Below are 17633 nucleotides of genomic sequence, written 5' to 3'. Positions count from 1 at the left end.
TTCAGTTTGGCAATTTGATATGAGTTGGAGTTGTGACTGGTATCATATGAGAAGCAGAGGCTTGAAATGGGAACAAATAAAAAGGTTTCTAACAAAAACTCCTCCTCTTGCTCAATTTCTTTGTAACTGCTTATGCTATCTTTCTAATACAAAGAGATACAACAGGAATAGTGCTCTGAAACTACATCTGCTTTGGTTTCATTCTTCTGAAAGTCCTTGAATGCAGGTGAGAGAGCCGGTCAAAGTTCAGGTTTCCTCAGCGGAATTAAACTGCAAGTGGCCTTGTATTCAGGCTTCATCTTAAACCCTCACTGCACTTAAATGCATGAATAAAATAAAAATTTGATTCCATCCTTGTCTAACATATTCTTTCTGCATTGAGAAGTATGTAAGTACCCTAATTATAGTTATTATTAGATATGTGCTGATATATTATTAATATTATTTATGAAATAATCACAAGCAGAACTCAAACATTGTGCTCTGTAGCTGGTTTTGTTGGGGGAGCTATTCTCTGCTCTTATCAGCAGRCAATACATCGCAACAGCTTGTTATCGACTTTACTGACTTTCTCTTTATTCCTAGTACTGTGAGAATAAAAACACTAAAATGCCCTGAGATTTCTGGATCATAGTTGTCATATAAATCACTATTGGAGTTTTGCAATTTTGAGAAAAAATAACAAAGATGAAGGTGCTGTGCTTTAAAGGGTGTTATTTATTGATTTTTGTACCAAAAATTTGTGTCTTAACAATAATTTTTATGACCTCGGCATTTGGCTCTAACTTGACAGAAGTTAAAACTAAATAATTCTGGGAATTCCAGTAGTAAACAGACACAATCCGTATCTCACAGTCTCGCCTATCACACTCCTATGTGGTCTGCTATTTTTGTTTCAGGGTATGGGCAAGCAAAAACGTTCTTGCAATATAAGCAAAGGTGTGAATTCATAGTACCTCAGCTGCCCTGTGAAATTAGTCTGTGTATTTGATTTCACTTTTACAGAGACATGAGCATGCTTGTCCCTCTGGGATGAAGTTTAGTGAAACAGCTCAAGGTTATCACGCAGGAAGATGCATGCGTTGCTGGAGTATATACTATACCATAGCTGATATACTACCACCTTATGCCCTGCTTTGTCGTAACTTGTTTGGTTGCCCACACGCTTGTGGTCGATAAACGCAACAGACATTTCTAAACTGTGACCACGTGCAAGCAGCGCAGGCCAGTATGAGGTGAGAGCAGCCTTAGTGTGACCTGACGCAGGCAGGGCCTCTGGGGGGAGTACAGCAGCAAAGTAAAGGAGAGTTGTGCAGCCATCATGAGGACAGGTAAGTATTCCTATTTATCCAGCTTATAAAATAATATCATGATTGTTTTTGTTTCATAGTAAAGCTACAATTTAAAGCATTCTTTTGGTTTTAAACTTTTTTCAGGACTGCAAGTGAAATTTTAGCTATTTGGTTATTAAGGTTTAGTAGGCAAAATCTTTAAATGAAAGGATAGAAATCCTATAGTACAGCAGTTCCAAGACCTAACGTAAAAGTACTCAGACTTAAAGTTTGAGTTTCAGTAGGCCCAAAACACTATAGGAAAAAAATGTGGGCTCCAGAGTTCAGCCAGTCTTAAAGAGCATTTGCTTTTAAGGTGAGGCCAAAAATTCAGTCACATAGAAAAGTGTGCTAAGACTGTGGAATGCAGACAGTGACAAGGACAAATATACAGAACCACATTAGTTCTGAAATGTGCTTAGTGTAACCCCAAGACTAGAGAACTTAGCACTTTTACATTTTTATGATAAAATAAAACCACAGATTTTAAATGCAAGGTTTAGATGATTCCAAGCCTAACCATATACATAAGGTCTGAGGTGACTCAGTCTTCAGTGAGATGCCACCCACTGTGGAAGCTAATTAATTGCCCTCAATTAAACACCTCCTTCCACGGACCAAACCATTGAGGTTTAGCTGAGATCTAGTTGAGCCTGGTGTCTAACCTCAAGTAAAATACATGATGTCTTTCTATATGTTTTTGCCTAAGTGAGAAAGGGGCCCTTAGATATCATGTACTCTGGAACTAGGTCTACAGGACAAAGAGGAATGTGACTGTAGTGAGAACTCAGGTGTGGGAAGAGAAAATAYAATATTCTTACTCGCTGGCATTTGAAAATAACAAAATAAACACTCTTCCCTTCACCTGAACTACTAAATAGTTTAAAAGGAAGAAGGAAAATAAACTCCTCTTGCCCCACTAAAACCCACTGATACACTAAAATGAATGTAGAAATCCAGCAGGAGAGAAGTATGCTGAAGAAACCTGCAAGGACACCATAAACTAGCAGTCCCATCATAGACAAGCAGATTCTGTATTTCTGAGAAGAACGGACATCTACTGACAGAAGAAGGGCAAACTGGAGAAACGCCCCCTGCAGGTGGGAGTTCCAGCAGATGACGACCATACGTGTGGTCCTTCAGTGACACAGAATAACGTATTACCTGGTAAAAAAGATAGAAATTGTAGTGCTTGGGGTTTGATTATGGGGTTTATAGGTATTGAGTTTGTAGGACCTGTGGAAACTGCCTGCTGGAGACGAAAACTCTGAAGCTCATGGGATACCTAAAGACAAACTCTAAGGTAGTTTTGAAGACTGATCTGACTGATTCAGGAAGATAATAATAACAATAGAGCAGTAGGAGATAGCTCTTCAGAGGCAAAATTTAAGTTGTTAGGACCCCTAGAGACCCCTAAATGACATGTTCTGACATACTACTTTGTTCCTGGAGTTTCAATGTATGACTGAAAATAGATGCATAGGAAGAGGATATATATTTATTTACTAAGAATAAGGGAAATATTTAGAAGAGACAGAACCTATACAGGAAAATATGGTTCTACCTAAACCAAAACAGGGCAAGGTTTCTGTCACTAAAAGTTAAGGTTATCGTTTTTAAACTAAAAACTAAAGAAAGTCAAAAGGCACTGAAAAGTATAGAGTTCAGGACAACACATTCTTGGGGATGGTAGTGTTACTAAATCTTCTGTATTCTTGGAAAAAAGGACAGGAAAAGATATTAATAAAATTCGGGAAGGAACAGGACAAACGTTTCTATGTATAAAGTGTATGAAGCAGATCATGTAAAACAGTCAGCCAGAAAAAATCCAAGATATTTGTCTCTCTACAAATATGTAAAAAGTGTGCAAATGGGGAGGCTGATTGCCCTGGTTTTCAGCCGGGAAACTGACACAATTTAGACATCTGAGAAGTTTGATGAAAGAAGTTAGCCAGTTGGAAAACGTAGTGTCAGGGCAAACACTGACATAGCAATGACAAAATAAGCCATATCACTGAAGGATGGGTACTGTTCTATTACAGGAAGCTTTGATTCATGTCTGATAAACAATTCAGTTGCATCAACAAATAATACAGAATTTCCATGGACTGAAATACCTAAATAGGAAGAATATAACTTCAGGGCTGTATTATCCCTCATGTAATGAGGATGGTAATAGTGGCAGTGATGCACCAGGAAATGGACAGGAAAATGGCTGTGAGGGCAAAAAAAAAATGGAAATAGCAAAAAGAATCACCCCTTAATAAACTGGACAAATGTGATGGGGTGCGATGCAGAATCTGAGTGTTCAGGCACCACGGATGACTACTTATGGGCATAACTTGTTAAAGTACCAGAGGAGAGCCCCTCACAGGAGGAAAAGCAGCTCTTGGTTCAGGCCCCTGCTTTCTGAAAAGCAAGAGGGACCCAGCCTGGGCACTGTGCTGCCTGGCCGAGGCATCCCACTGCTCCATTGGCTCAGCCGCAGCAGGAGAGCCAGAGAGTGCCTCTGTCTGCTCAGCTCAGGGGGCTGCTGGTGGGGCACCTCTAAGGAGGTGGCAGAGCCACGTCTGAGCCATCCCCGGGGCAGGAGCATCCATCAGGATACCCAAGTGCTTTGGCCTGTAGGCTGCTGCATATAAAGTTCCTCAGCTGTTTAATAATAAATAATAATTTATGTCTATTTGTGGGGTGGGACCCTATCAGCGTTTTGTGGATATGCTAAGATGAGGCTTGTTAGGAGACTTAGTTTCTGCCTTGCCTTTTTTCTGGATGCCTGAAAGGGCTCCGCTGGAAGATAGACACCACCAGGCTGTCCCAAATGTTGGTTTGGGCCATTGACGCAGGCAGAGCTGGGAAATGGCAATGTCCAGTGCGGGGGGGAGTCTGCCGGTGAGCCTGGGCCTTTGCTACGCTGCCACAGAGTTAGGTCCTGAAGCAATCCCAAAAGAAATTATAATATCATTGAAGAATCCTTTTCCTTCTTCAAATGCCATCTCTGTCCCCCAGAGAGCTGCTGCTCTGCCTGAAGTTAAAGAGGACCCTTAATTAGTATTCTAAGTGTTGACTGGTATTAATAAATCATGTGTACTTGGAGCCATTCCCTGGTGTGGAGGTCAACTGGCCAGGAACAGCCGGTGCCCACGCTACTGGTCCCCTGCACAGCAGGCAACAGTCGCACCTGCCCTGCTGGGAACAGTCCCTGGCCTCAGCCCACCCTGGACCTGCCCGGGAACTGGAGGGAAATTAATTAGCCCAAACCAAAACTGCCCTGAGAGTGCTCTAATCATTTAACAGTGCAGAGAATCATGTTCCAGTGACCAAAAACTTCCCCTTGGAGCTGATTAATTTATTAGCATAGATGTAACCCAAGCACATAGGACTGTTGGCCCCAAAGGCATGCAGAACACATGGAAATATCTGATGAGAAATGACGCTTTGCAGAAAACTGTAACTTTGAAACTTGGACTCTCGTGAGGGCTTCCCTAATGAAAAGTTTTGGTTCCTTTTTTCATTTTCCTGTAGTGCAGTAGGTCATGAAGGAGAATTGGCTCTGGGAGTGTCTTTGCTGTCAGGCACCTGAGGCTTTGGCAGTGGCTGAGATGCAGTCGCAACCCTCAGAGCAGCCATCTAGTCTCCCCAAACCCCAAGGGTGCCTCAGCTTTGTGGGAGCAGAGGCAGGATGGTGTCTTTGAAAATACAACCCACCCTCCTATCTGCTGTGAGTGTGTTCAGGAAGATCAGCACAAACTATATTCTTGCTTCTATTTCTGAGAATAATGGAAGTAGCTTAATTTTTGCTACTCCTTAGTTCCTAASTCCGTTTTGGGACCCATGGCGGATACTACCTTGTGGGCAGTTCAGGGGGTCCAGGGCTGTTTTGGGGTTGTCCTTCAGGGTAGCCAAGCCTGCAGCCATCCCACGCCTGCTTGAACAACCCGGTCGGGGCACGGTTTCTGCATGCACATGTTTCTGCATGTGGTGCCAAGCATGAGTCTCCACATGGCATCGGCCCTGTGGTAGGAGAGGCCCGTCAGGGACCTGGTCTACTGCCACAGTACTAGCAATACCGAGTCCCTGAGGATGCATAGCCTGCAGGATTTTTAACGTGGTTTGGCAAACAAACTGTAGGAAACAAGTCCAAATCCTTTTTTACTTCGACAGTCTCAGCAAGAGTCTCTTATAAAAGCATAAGGATAATATAAATTTCAGGAGAACAGCTTTAGTATCCTTTTCTTTTTCTGTATGTGTCTCTGTCTGTCTCTTGCTCTGCCTGTCCCCCACTCTCATACACAATAATATACAAGGAGGGAGAAAGAAAGAAAAAGAAAGCAGAGTTGGCAATGAGGGTTAATGCATTAAATATTCATAAAAGAGCCTGGAAAGGGAAAACAAATTTTTACAGCCTTTTCTAGCACCATCCATCCAGCCATGCAGGTGAGCAAAGCCATAGTGCTCTAACATCTCAGATACCAAAGATAAGAGTGCAGTGATAAAAGGCTTTTTATCACATGGTGTGGGGAAAGTTTTGTACAAATGAGGACTGCTGTTCAGTGCAGGTTCCTCTTTCAATTCTCTGAAACTTTTTAAAGAAATAAAAATAAAAAAAAAAATTCAAAAGTGGTTTCCTCAGCTCAAAACTCCAGCCACTCCCACACCACCTCTACAGATGCTACCTCTAAGACATCTTATAAGCTACACATGCATGTTACTTGCTTTTGCAGCATACAGACTTTTTAGAGCACTGTTACATCGTAACTGACGACCCTACACAAAAAAAACATGATTTTTTATTTAGTTTTGTTTACCTGTTCATTTAACATACAAAAAAATCTATCCTTTTTGCCATGACTAATTGAAAGATATGACACCTAGAAATTCACCAGCTAAAATCTATCCTTTTTATTTTTAAAGTTATACAATCACAACAGGAAATATTTTGAAATGGTCTCACTAATCACAAGACAGACTACTTTTTAGGCTGAACATGTGTTTATACTAGTCTCCTATTTTTAGGTCACATCACATGCCAACTTCTTGCCATTGCTGTTTGAATTTTAATCGTAAATGAACTAATAACTTCTGCAGTCTTCAAGAACAATGGGATCATACTTAATTTTTGTTTCATTCCTATTTACTATATTCAAGTTCATAATTTTACAGAAGCAAAGGGTAAAAACTAGTTAGTTAACATATGTACAGAGGTGGGTTTTTTGTTTGCTTGTCTTTTTGTTATTGCTTCTTTTGCTTTTTTCTTTAAGCACCTGTAGCAATCTTATTTATTCAAAACAATATTTGAGAAGGACACTAATTTTGGCCAAAGCCCTCAATAACTAGGCATCCAAACATCTCTGAGGAAACAGTTCTTGTCAGTAGCACTCCTGACTGGTTTCCATGTGCCTTTCCATAAAAGCAAAAGAAGAAAGCTTGCCTTCTGTTGTAAAAACTGCCAATGAAAGAGTAGCAATGATGCTTTGATTAGGCAAGTGGTATGTCAGTGACCTTGCTGTAGTGGCACAATAACCAAAGTACTATGAGCAGGGTAACAAGTAAAGTAACAATCCACCTTATTGAGCACATCCGTGTGAAAGGACGATTCTGACATGCCAAGAGCACTTCCAAAGTTCAGTTCTAGGATGCAATGGGCTGAAGACAACACTCAGGATGAGTTTCCTTATTATCACTCATGCAGAATGCTAAGTCAGCAAGGAGGTGAAAATGTGATGCACATCTTCAAACCTTTTTGTGAAAATGTCTCCTAGGAATTACACAGAGATAGTGGATTAAGAACGAGGACTCTCCTGTGTATTGACAAGACTGAAGATGTGTCCCTGAGGATGACAATCAGATTGTCTTGAATTCCAGTGCAGTGCTAGCTCTCTCACTTACGTGCTTGATGACTTTGAACAAGTCATTTTCCCAATCTGACTTCATTTTCCTTTTCATAATACTAATATATTTGCATTGCTTAGTTACCTCACTGACGACGGACTGAGAAACATTAGTGTCTTGCTTTGCAAAGGCTCTAAGTATTATAAGGATAACAGTTGGCTTTTGAAATTGCCTGGGAGAACAGCCTCTGCTTTTATTTGACTAAAAAACCAATCTGTATAAAACATGCTTGCTTATCCTAAGATGAAAACTGTTGCAGTAATGCACTATCTATTTACTTAGAAGATTTTCCACTCTTTTCTAAATTCTCAACAGCTGAATAGCCTCAAGAAGTAGGATACATTCTGTATCCAGCTTTACAGAAAGTATTCATCCAAATATAACACTAATTTGCTATAATCAATGGACTTGCTCTCATGGCTTGTACCTCTGCTTTTCTGGACAAGGAATCAAAGCCTCCTATGCAAAACTTCTGCAAACCTCTCAGTTACATTTTTGAACAATGAATTAAGCTCAGTGAAATCTTTTAGAAATTATTACAGCAAGGTTTCCAAATGACTACTTAGCTTTCATGCCATCTTTTTGAATGCCCAGCTCAAGACATGTTCAAGGGATCACATTTGTCAAAATAAGGTGTTCTGATTTTTTTTTTTTAATGGAGCACTTGCTTGTAACTTGTAACCAAATAAAATTTTGATACCCAAATAATGAGACATCCCAAATCACTTGTCAAAACAGAAAATTCTTGCTTTTCAATAAGTGTTTTTCTTCTTTCTGAATTGTAATAATATAATAATATACTAAGGGGAAAAAATCTCAACAAACTGCAAGGTATGATAAAATTTTGTGGTTCGCAGAGTACTGAGTACCTCGTATTACAAATGACATTGTATGACTCTGAACACTGGACAGGGATTTCTGATGTCTTATTCTCATCACAAATCAAGTTCAAGAAAACCACACTACCCCAGACTTTAGCTGAAAACAGGTTAAAAGACATTCTTTAGAAACTGGGTGTAAAAAGAGATTGTGGTTAGTTTTGCTCAGTCACAAAGAAAGACAGAGACAGGAAAGCAAGAAGTATCTAGAGGCATTTAATACAGAATGCAAATCTATAGAGAGGGCCTAAGACCATCCACACCTCTTGCACCCTGTGTCTTAGAAACACAAAAAGACAGAGGTACCTGGCTGCCTAGGAGGCTCCACAGCCCCAGTTGAGGCGTCCCATACAATACCTACTTAAAATTAAGCATCTTAGAATGAGATCCAGAAAACCAGGACACCAAGCAGCAAGTAAGCTAGACAACAGGAAATGCCTTGGCCCCTGAGAAAGCTGCACCTTTTGACACTTTTCTGAGAGTTTCAAGGAGACGTCTAGCTACAACCATGTATTGTGACAGAATATCTCCTGGAGATAGATGCTTGCATCTGTCTTACCTCACAAAAAAGGCTCCAAAGCAGCAACASCAGTACTGTCCGTATTTCTCAGATATCGCTCAACAGGGATGTGGGAGGTATGAATTTGTTTCTCTCTTCAAAGTGAGAGATTTGAATCCGCGCAATAAGTTTTTCTATTAGTCACTTAATATAAAATACATAAATTGCATTGAAGAGGGTATTGCAGCTTAAATGTCCTCTCCTTTTAGGCACTGAACAAAACACTGCAGTTATTCTTTCTCACCCCTGTACTTTTTGTCCCTTTTGCACCATGCAAACAGGAACAAATTCAACCGCAGGAGTAAAGATAAGTTGTAGAAAAATACCTTTAGCATGGTGGTTAATGCATTTGGGAGATAATGGCTGGTTCTGATCAGATTAGGAAGAAAACGTGCTTAGTTTGCATCAGTGATTCTATGATCTCCCATGTGCAGAGAGAGTTCTCTAAGTACCCACTGGCTTTACCACCTTTCTCCTGGCTGTATTCCATGCAGGGTCTGCTCCAGTAAGTCTCCAATAAGTGCTTTGACTATTTATGGCATATTGGGTCCTCAAAATGATACAGTTCAAGGAACAGTCTTTCCCCACTCCACAGCTGTGGATCATTGCAAGCCTTCAACATGAACTAGGTATTAGGAAATAAGTTATTCTGAATGCCTAGTGACTGAGATTTATATTTTTGATATTGGGCACCCTTAGTGAAAGCTGAGCAGTGGAAGATCTCAATTTTGAGTTTTAACACTTACAGTGACAACAAGGTAGTATTTAAACTCCTAATGCCTTTTTTTTTCAATATTAGCAGTAAGGCCAAATGTTGGGAATTAAACCTGTGAGGAAACGTTTTCTCCTTTAGTGATGTTGGGGTGAATGCCAACAAGCAGGTCAGGCAGAGGAACCTGTAGAGACCTGTCTCTTGGGCACCTAATGTGAACCATAAATATACATTTTCCTTGCTCTGCCTTCTGAGATTGTGCCCCTTTCGAAGAAGAATCTTCTTGGCTTGTGCAGCTAAATCATCTCTTGGTGAGCACTTAATTACAAACCAGTCCCACACAGGTTTGCCTACAGCATCTATTGTAAGCTTGAATAGCAGTCAATTAAATGTGCTTGCCTGTCCTAGTTTTGGTGTAGTCCCAATATCTTTCCTCTCCAGGTCAAAAATCACGGACAGGTATTCCATACTGTAATGCCACTCAAGCAGCTAGCCAGTCCTCCCAGATTATGGTACATCCACAGATATTTTAATTTATCCCTTGCCAAATACCCTGCCTGGCACAACTGGCATGCTAGGAAAGGTATTCACCAGAGGAAAGTTACCTGGATTCTCCAACTCTTCATCTTTGTAGCGTTCTCCCAGCAAGAGCAGTTTGGAAGTGGAAGAGGGTGAGTCTGGCAGGTGGGTACAGTGCCTTCACTCTGGGTCACCAGGCCTAGCGCTCCTGTTTCTTTCCCTCCTGAGAGGCATGAGTGAAGTACAGTTGTTTCCTGTTGCCTGGACATGCCTGTTTTCCTGGGTCATTTAGAGCAGGCTGATGAGCCTCAGCTCACAGGGGTGCAGGTAAGCATGGTTGTGGACCTAGTTGCTCTGTCTCTCTTGCTGAGGTCCTTTACCTATCCCTCCCTGCTTCCCAGGATGGGGTGGGAGAAGGACAATATATGGATCCTATGCAGTGCTTACTACAGTTAAGAGGTGCACTTATACAGGGAGATTCCTAAGAAGCTGTTTTCCCTCTTCTAAGGCCAGAGCAAAGGACTTCAGTAAAAATGAAAACTGGGCACACTGAGTTACAGTGCAGGGCAGGTTGGCCTGTAAGACCAGCCTAATATTTTTTAGCAGAACCAGGTTCACAACACATACACAGAGCAGTTTACACACACCTCCTCGCCCCAACACGAGACCTCAGCTATCTCTTGTGACATCCTGTCATTGCCAGTATGACTAATTCATCAGTGGGTATATGGGTGCATTACTATAAAGGACAGGGTTAGAGGAAAGTAGCAGATGACCAGGTCATTTTTAGTGTTGCGTGATGATAGATAGCAAGCAATCCTGATACTTCCAATGCAATGAGTGATGCAAGCTAGTCAAAATAAAACACTATCAGAAGGATGAATGAGAAGAACATAAGGTTCTCTGTGCTAAAAACCTAACAAAACTCCACTCCTACCCAGCTGTTATGATCTTCTCAGCCCCTTCTTGCTTTTCTAATGAGAAGCTAGCTGAAAAGTTGCATAGTTTGCATGCTCCCAGTTAGTTGGGACGATGTATAGATTAACTTATTTGTAGATTTCAGACAAAGGAGAAAAGCAAAAGTACCTAAGAGGCTGTATGTTAAAGAGTTAAGAGGAAGGGAGGAGAAATAAGGAAGTAGCGGTTGAAAAAAATCTGCTTTTAAGCATTCAAAAGGACTTGACAACATTTTAAACAGAGTGTATAAACAACACAGAAGAACCTAAAAGTAGGGTTTTTTGGTTTTTTTTTTTTTCTGAGGAGTGGGTTTGGGTGTTAATAACTAGTAGAAACCATAATGGAAACTTTGGAAATGGAAACTCTGTAGGTAGCCAAAGAACAAGCACAGGTTTCTCAGCAACTCAGACTGAAACATGGCCACTGGGACCATTTCTTATTGTGAGAAGACAGCTTGGTTTCCATAGCCTTTCAGTACTGGGTGGCATCAATTTTTCTAGCCTGTTATTTAATTTGAGATTGATTAGATGAAAAGCATATAAAAAAGAGCAAATAGTATAAACTACCTTACTTCAGGATTAGCCACTAAGGACAGCTGGGCTGTCAGTGTCAGAAAGACAAATGCAAACTGCTTTGCAAAGAATATTTGCAAACTATATAATTCTGATCTAACGATGTTATGCCGCCTTTTTGAAAATGATGCCATATATGGCTGTGTCTCCACTGGGGAAATGTTTTTGTAATTTCTCATCACTGACAGCAGTGATTCAGCAGCAGTACAATCTTTGTAGCCCTAACATACAAAAACCTAGCTTTTACACAAGAATATGTGTCTTGCAGATGACTGTTCAAAAAAGGACAGTCATTTGCAACTGTCTGTACCTATGTGACTGCCAAAAGCTGCAGCACTGTTTTGCACCAGTGTGAGTGGTGGTAGAAAAAGACTGAGGTTAGGGAGGGCTTGGGAGGAATTTATCTCACAACTGACATAAATGGGAATAAAATTAAGGATCTGATATTGCATATATTTAGTCTCAGATCTTCAGAAGTATTTAATAGTTGAACTGCCACAGGCTTAACTTTATGCTTCTGTATAATCCCATTGTAACCCTCACGTATGAAGCAATAAGTCAGTACCTAACGGATTGTAGGCAACCAGAAGTTATTTTTATTTATCAGCATCACTGCTAGTTGTCCATCTTCATTGCCTTTGATGGATACACATCAAAAGAATTAAGCTTAGACTCAGATCTCAAAAAGGACATAAACACCCACAAGGTAGTCTCTGCAGTGCATCTCTCCTCCAGAGAAGGAAAGCATTTAGGCATTAACGGTGACACAAAAAGCACAGACTGAATGTATTTCAGAGAAGGCTTTGATGATTGTCTTCTTCCCAGGAAAAGGTAAAAGGCATAATGACACTGGGCTGCAGAGATAAAAGGAGAGGACCAGGACTCTGTGTGGACCACAATGGCAGGAAAGGATAATGTGCACTGAGATGCCAGGTTATGCAACGCTTCGCATGAGCTAGTCAATTCCGTTCACAGTGACAGCGTAGACTGCTTGGGACTTAAAGATTCTGGTTTTTTGGTACACCTTCCTACCTGAGGAATGAGGTTTGTGGGCAGGCATGTAGTCTCACCTGTAGGCGAAGGGTATGATGTAGGAGAAACCACAAGGGAAAACTTCCTTCTTCAGAGCTCTATGTGGGGGTCCTAGGTGATTGTCAGCCAGAGCAGAAATCAAACAGCTTGACTTCTTCACTTTATCATTAATTTAGAAGCAAGAAAATATGCAGCAAACAAAAAACTACTGAGCCTAGCTGCTGTTTTAGCCTTGTTTGAAAAGGATCTTTGGTCGGTGTTCACAGGTGTGTTTCCCCCTCTCCCTCAATAAATGTCAACCTGTTGGCTAATTCTAGTCAAATTTGATAAAGGGTATAGGCCCTGAGATTATAGGCCCTGAGTATTCCATAAAAATATTTGGCCAGTTAGATAAAAGCCTGGGATTCAGACATTTACAATTTCGCCTAAAATATTTTAGTTCCTTTGGCTGATTTCTGCAACGGCATATGGCTTCCTGTGCGTCGTGGCCATAATAATGCTGGAGGAGAAGGTTATAGACATGTGTAATGACAATGATGACAATCTTCATTATATAGTAAGCCACCATATAACACAGAATTTTAGGAAGAAAATAGCCTAGCGTTTTCTACTGCTCACAGAACCACTGGAGGGTTTGTTGGGGTTGTCTTCCCTTTCGTGAGAGTGTCACTGCGAGTCACATGCTGACTGCTTGAAATGCCTCTCACTCATTCCTTTTGTAGCCTGGGATCAAAGCGATAAAAGCATAGTTCAGAATAAATGGCAGAATATTTCATGTGGTTACAAAACCAAGTCTGTAAATCCTACACCAAATCCTGCTTGACTCAATATAAGACAGACCCAATTTATGAATGGGCCAGGACCCAGTGAATACATTTAGCTGCCATTGAAGGAAACAGGAGGTGACAGAATTTAGCATTCAGCTCTCTTGGGCCCACAGCTGGACACAGAAATATCTTTGATATAGAACTGTGACTAACGTTTGGCACCCTTTGAATTTCCATGCAGTTCTTTGTGAGCAAACACCCTACTTATTCTTTCAGATTTACTAGAAAAGTTTAAGCTGATGATATATGGAAGGTAATTACTTTTTTCTGTGCTGAGGCAGGTGAGACTACAGGAGTGTTTACAGCTCGTGTAATATTAAAGTGTTAGTCTGAACTGTAAAATTGTTGGCAATGGCAAGAAGGTGTGGCATTGCCTTTTTTATTCCAAACATGAGGAAGTTGAATTCCCAGGTGCCCCCATGCTGTCCAAGAAAAGAGGACAAAGATGTTTCTGAACACCTCTTTTTTCCTCCTACACTCATGACCATATTAGCTCCAAGCACAAGTTAGAGCAGCCAGAAGGCTAGTCACAACCACAGGAACCAATATTCCTGTAGTACAGTTTGTCTCTCTGTGCTCTCTTCCTGCTAACTGGCATTGGAATAACCTTTCCACATGCTGATGTTCCCCCTTATAACAAAGAAATCTCCATGCACTTCTGTAAGAGACTTTTAAGTTCTTTTCGTGGTAATGCAGCAGCAAAAGTTGGGAGGTGCTGAGAATCCAACCGACTCATTACTCGGTGCAATTATTTTCAAGCTGAGAGTAGATCAAGCATCTATGTTATTGACCTCCAGATCTGTTATGATCTCTGCCTTCCCTCATATGGGGGTACAAGTAATTACACAAGAGAGCCCACAGACTTTAGTAGGGATAGATATGTGAGTAGAGCAAACAAATCAGCCTACTATAACATGCAGAACTGCACCGTGTCCAGTTAGTTCCTCTGAGAAATAGTGTTGACGGAAAATGTTTGATTTAAAGAGCTGAAAAAAGCTTTTAAAAGTACATATTCATTAAGATCTCAAATATTTAATGTACTCTGAACCTGAAATATCTCAGTGATGAGTTTTTGGGGCTATTTTATCCACAAAGACCAGATTTTGAGGTTATGTATTTACACAGCAGAAAATTGCTGAAATTACTAAAGCCAGAGATCTAGAAGGAAACTTCACTCTTTGCCCTCTTAGAGGTGTTAATGATATTTTTATGCCCTAAAGGAGAAGTATGTGACTGAGAAGACAGATCTTCATGTGAAAGAGAGGGGTTCCAGACATTCTGTTCAGCAAGTGCACACAAATTTAGGTCATGATTTACAGTCAGAAAGAAGTTTTCTGTACAACGTGTAAAGCACAGTTCAGCTTAAGAGCTTGATCTTTCTCCTGTTTAACTCAACTACTTAACCAGAGTTGTTAAACCAACTTGTATCAGCTGCAATCATAGATAAGTTGCAGTTTTTTGGACTATGTATTTCTAATGAATAAAACAGCACTGACCATTGTCCTGATTATTTGAATACTGCATAACTGAGGTCATCAGCTTTGCAGCGACCTGGGATTAAGGGGAAGGGAAGGTGTCCCTTATGAAAATGTCTTTTATTTTTTTTCCTTGTCAAGATACTCATAATGCTCATACCTCAGAGAGGTTAGTGCTTTAACAGCCCAAACAAAAATACTGCTGAAGACCCTGGGAGGCAGAATTTAAGGTTCAGCAGGTTCCACTGATTCCTTTGGAGTTTAATGGTGCTGTTGCTGAAAAGCTGGAAGTCAGCAAGTTGAAGACAGCCAATCAGCCCAGTTGCCAAAAAACTTTACAAGTCAGCTGGCTGGAAAACAGACAAGTTTAAGCCATTTCCGTTAGGTCTGTGTTGGAACCAATGCCCTCCCAACAATTTTCCTATGGGAAAAAACCCTATCAGAAAGCTTTAGACTTTTTTCTCCTCATCGTTCAATGAGTGATACTATGCCTTTTGTATAGTGCACTGTTCAAACCCTTGTCCTGAATATCAAATAAATAATTTCTTTGAGGGTGGTTTTGTGACGTGCAATGCTGTAGCACTGGAGTGCTTCAAAAAGACAGCAAACTTATCTTCACTACCTCCCTCTAATATGAAAATCATTTTACCCCATATTACAGACAAGAAAGTAAGGTGCAGAGAACATGAGCTGCCTAGGACCTGATTTCTCAGAGCATATGGCATTACATAAAATGTTTTTGTTTCAAAGCCACATTTGTATTGACTACGTCTGGATCTGTGAGTAGTCAATACTTCTGCAAGTCAGACCCAGGTGTCTTTGAACAGGCACTCGAAAATGAGGAACTCAGAGCTGGTGGCTTTCTGAAAGCTTAACCCCTTGAAACCAGATCCAAGAAAACAATTTCAAGTCCTACAGGATGAGCATCATATGCGTGGAATGTGTAGGGCACCAATGAAGACTCGGATATCTCAGAATGGGATCTGAAATAGTCAGCAAAATGATGATAAACAGCCTGAAGTCAGCATTCTACACATGCAGCAGGTGCAGCTCATCCAGAGGAGACTATGGATGAATCTTGGAAACATGGAAACTTGGAAGAAAAATCTTGGCGAGTCTCACAGAGTATCTTCTCTCTTGCAGGAAAACTACCAGGGACAAGAGTCTTGATACTGTTTGTGATGGCTCCTTTTACAAAGATTCCCTGTTGACTTTTCTTTCAGAGGACTGAATACAACTTGCTGTAATCTGGTAATATGATGGATAATAGAGAAACACTTCCCTTCCCTATCTAAATGATAGCTCAGTGGTTAAGGTCAGGAAATACGGAAATACATGCCTCAGGTTTCCTTCCTACTCTGACCATGGCATTGATATCTGAGCAGGAGATTGTTTTAACCACAAATCTGCTGGGTACCACCCATATTTCACATCAAAATGAGCAATAAAAAAAATATATATGACAACTCAGGGGAAGACAAAACAATATGCAGGAGGGCAAGAGATTCTCTAGCCTAGACACATTGGCAGTCATCTGTAAGGAGGAGGACATGGTCTGGTCTCTGCTCTTTAGATTGGGCGTTTGTGGTTATCCGATGACTACTTAATATGAAACAGTGCCTTTGAAGATGAAACCAGAGATCAGGTCTGCGCCCTCTAGCTGAATGACCTAGCCACTATATTTTAGATATTTGCTCCACTTTTGTCAAATGACTATTGCTTCATCTTCCATAAAGGTGCAACTGCGACTGATAGGGTGTAAATCAGCCTTGAGTGTGGTAACTAGTATACTTTCAAGGAAGGAAGTAGATAAAGCTTTGAATACCTTCCAAAAAGAGTGTTGAACATGCATGGTCTTTCTTCTAGGAGAGTGCTCTAGAAGAGGAGTGGCATTATTTCCTCCTCCTCGACTATGCTTGAAAAGAAAGCATGTATTTTTTAAGGAAACCCAATCTTAATGATGTGCTTTAAGMGTGCTTCTTATTGGCATTAGGACAGCTCATTCAGTCCTGTCAAAATCCAATTGCTCTATAAATACCTGGCATTAAGTACTGTTATATTATGTCACAAGAAGCAGCTATTAGGGGATTACAGTCAGTGGCTGTATGAGAATTGTCCCCACTTGGGGATGAAGCTCTGAAGTTTTAATCCAGCTCCACTTCAGGCACCAAAAACTCCTTTTGGAGATGCTCTTTTCTCAGCATCACCCAAGACTTTCAGGCAGAAACACAAACTAAATCTAATTACCCAGGACATTACTCAATCATCAAAACCACAAGGCCATTTTGTCTTTTCCTGCAGTCCTGTCGACATGTGGCCTCCAGAAGCAAGTGGATCAGGGCATCTACAGGCAACAGTCTCCTTCTGAATGGGCTTTTGATTGATTTTATGCWCTTAAGTATTCCTCTGCCCTGGATAAAATCTAAGGTTTCCTTCCGTAATATCTACACTTAGGTGATTGAAGGCTATACCATAGTTCACATGCACAAGGCAGCTTTTACCACACTAAGTCTATGTCAATATTAGTAAATTAAACACTGTGAGGACATGGGCTCAGGCCTCAAAATTTATTCTCTTGTGTGACTACAGTTGTGGCACAGTTCTGGATCACACCAGCTAGTACTCTCTCAAACAACTCTTGACTCCAAACAATCATTTTGTGCAAGTTAAGAGTTACCACAGAGCAAAAACCATTCCCAAAAGGCAGCTTGGATGCAGCTGTCCTGTTTTGCAGTCTGAGAACAGTAATTATTACAGATGTGTCAGACAGCACAAAAGGCCAGGGAATGAATGGTCCCAACAAGTGGATGTAGTGCAAAATATGTTGTTGCCTGACACTGATGGTGTTGGGCAACACCATATTTTCTGTCTAGACCACT

General features: G+C 40.8%; 1 protein-coding gene across 3 annotated transcripts in view; it reads right to left on the bottom strand.

Annotated features, from left to right (window-relative positions):
* P2RY8 (P2Y receptor family member 8) overlaps window positions 1-17633 on the bottom strand; it is a 35368-nt gene that overhangs the window by 13280 nt on the left and 4455 nt on the right. The window contains exon 1 of one of the 3 annotated variants that reach the window (XM_026054974.1): window positions 8661-8851. The exons of 1 other annotated variant lie outside the window; for it this stretch is intronic. The gene's annotated coding sequence lies outside the window, so the exon portion shown is untranslated. Of the gene's footprint in view, window positions 1-4092; window positions 4229-8660; window positions 8852-17633 lie in introns of those variants that run through there. One more of the 3 variants, XM_026054975.1, reaches the window with a different exon arrangement.

Source organism: Apteryx rowi, unplaced genomic scaffold, assembly GCF_003343035.1.
Source record: "Apteryx rowi isolate R43461 unplaced genomic scaffold, aptRow1 scaffold_979, whole genome shotgun sequence".
NCBI classification, from domain to species: domain Eukaryota; kingdom Metazoa; phylum Chordata; class Aves; order Apterygiformes; family Apterygidae; genus Apteryx; species Apteryx rowi.
Note: the sequence above shows the minus strand (reverse complement) of the source record. Positions and strands in the feature narration are given on the sequence as shown.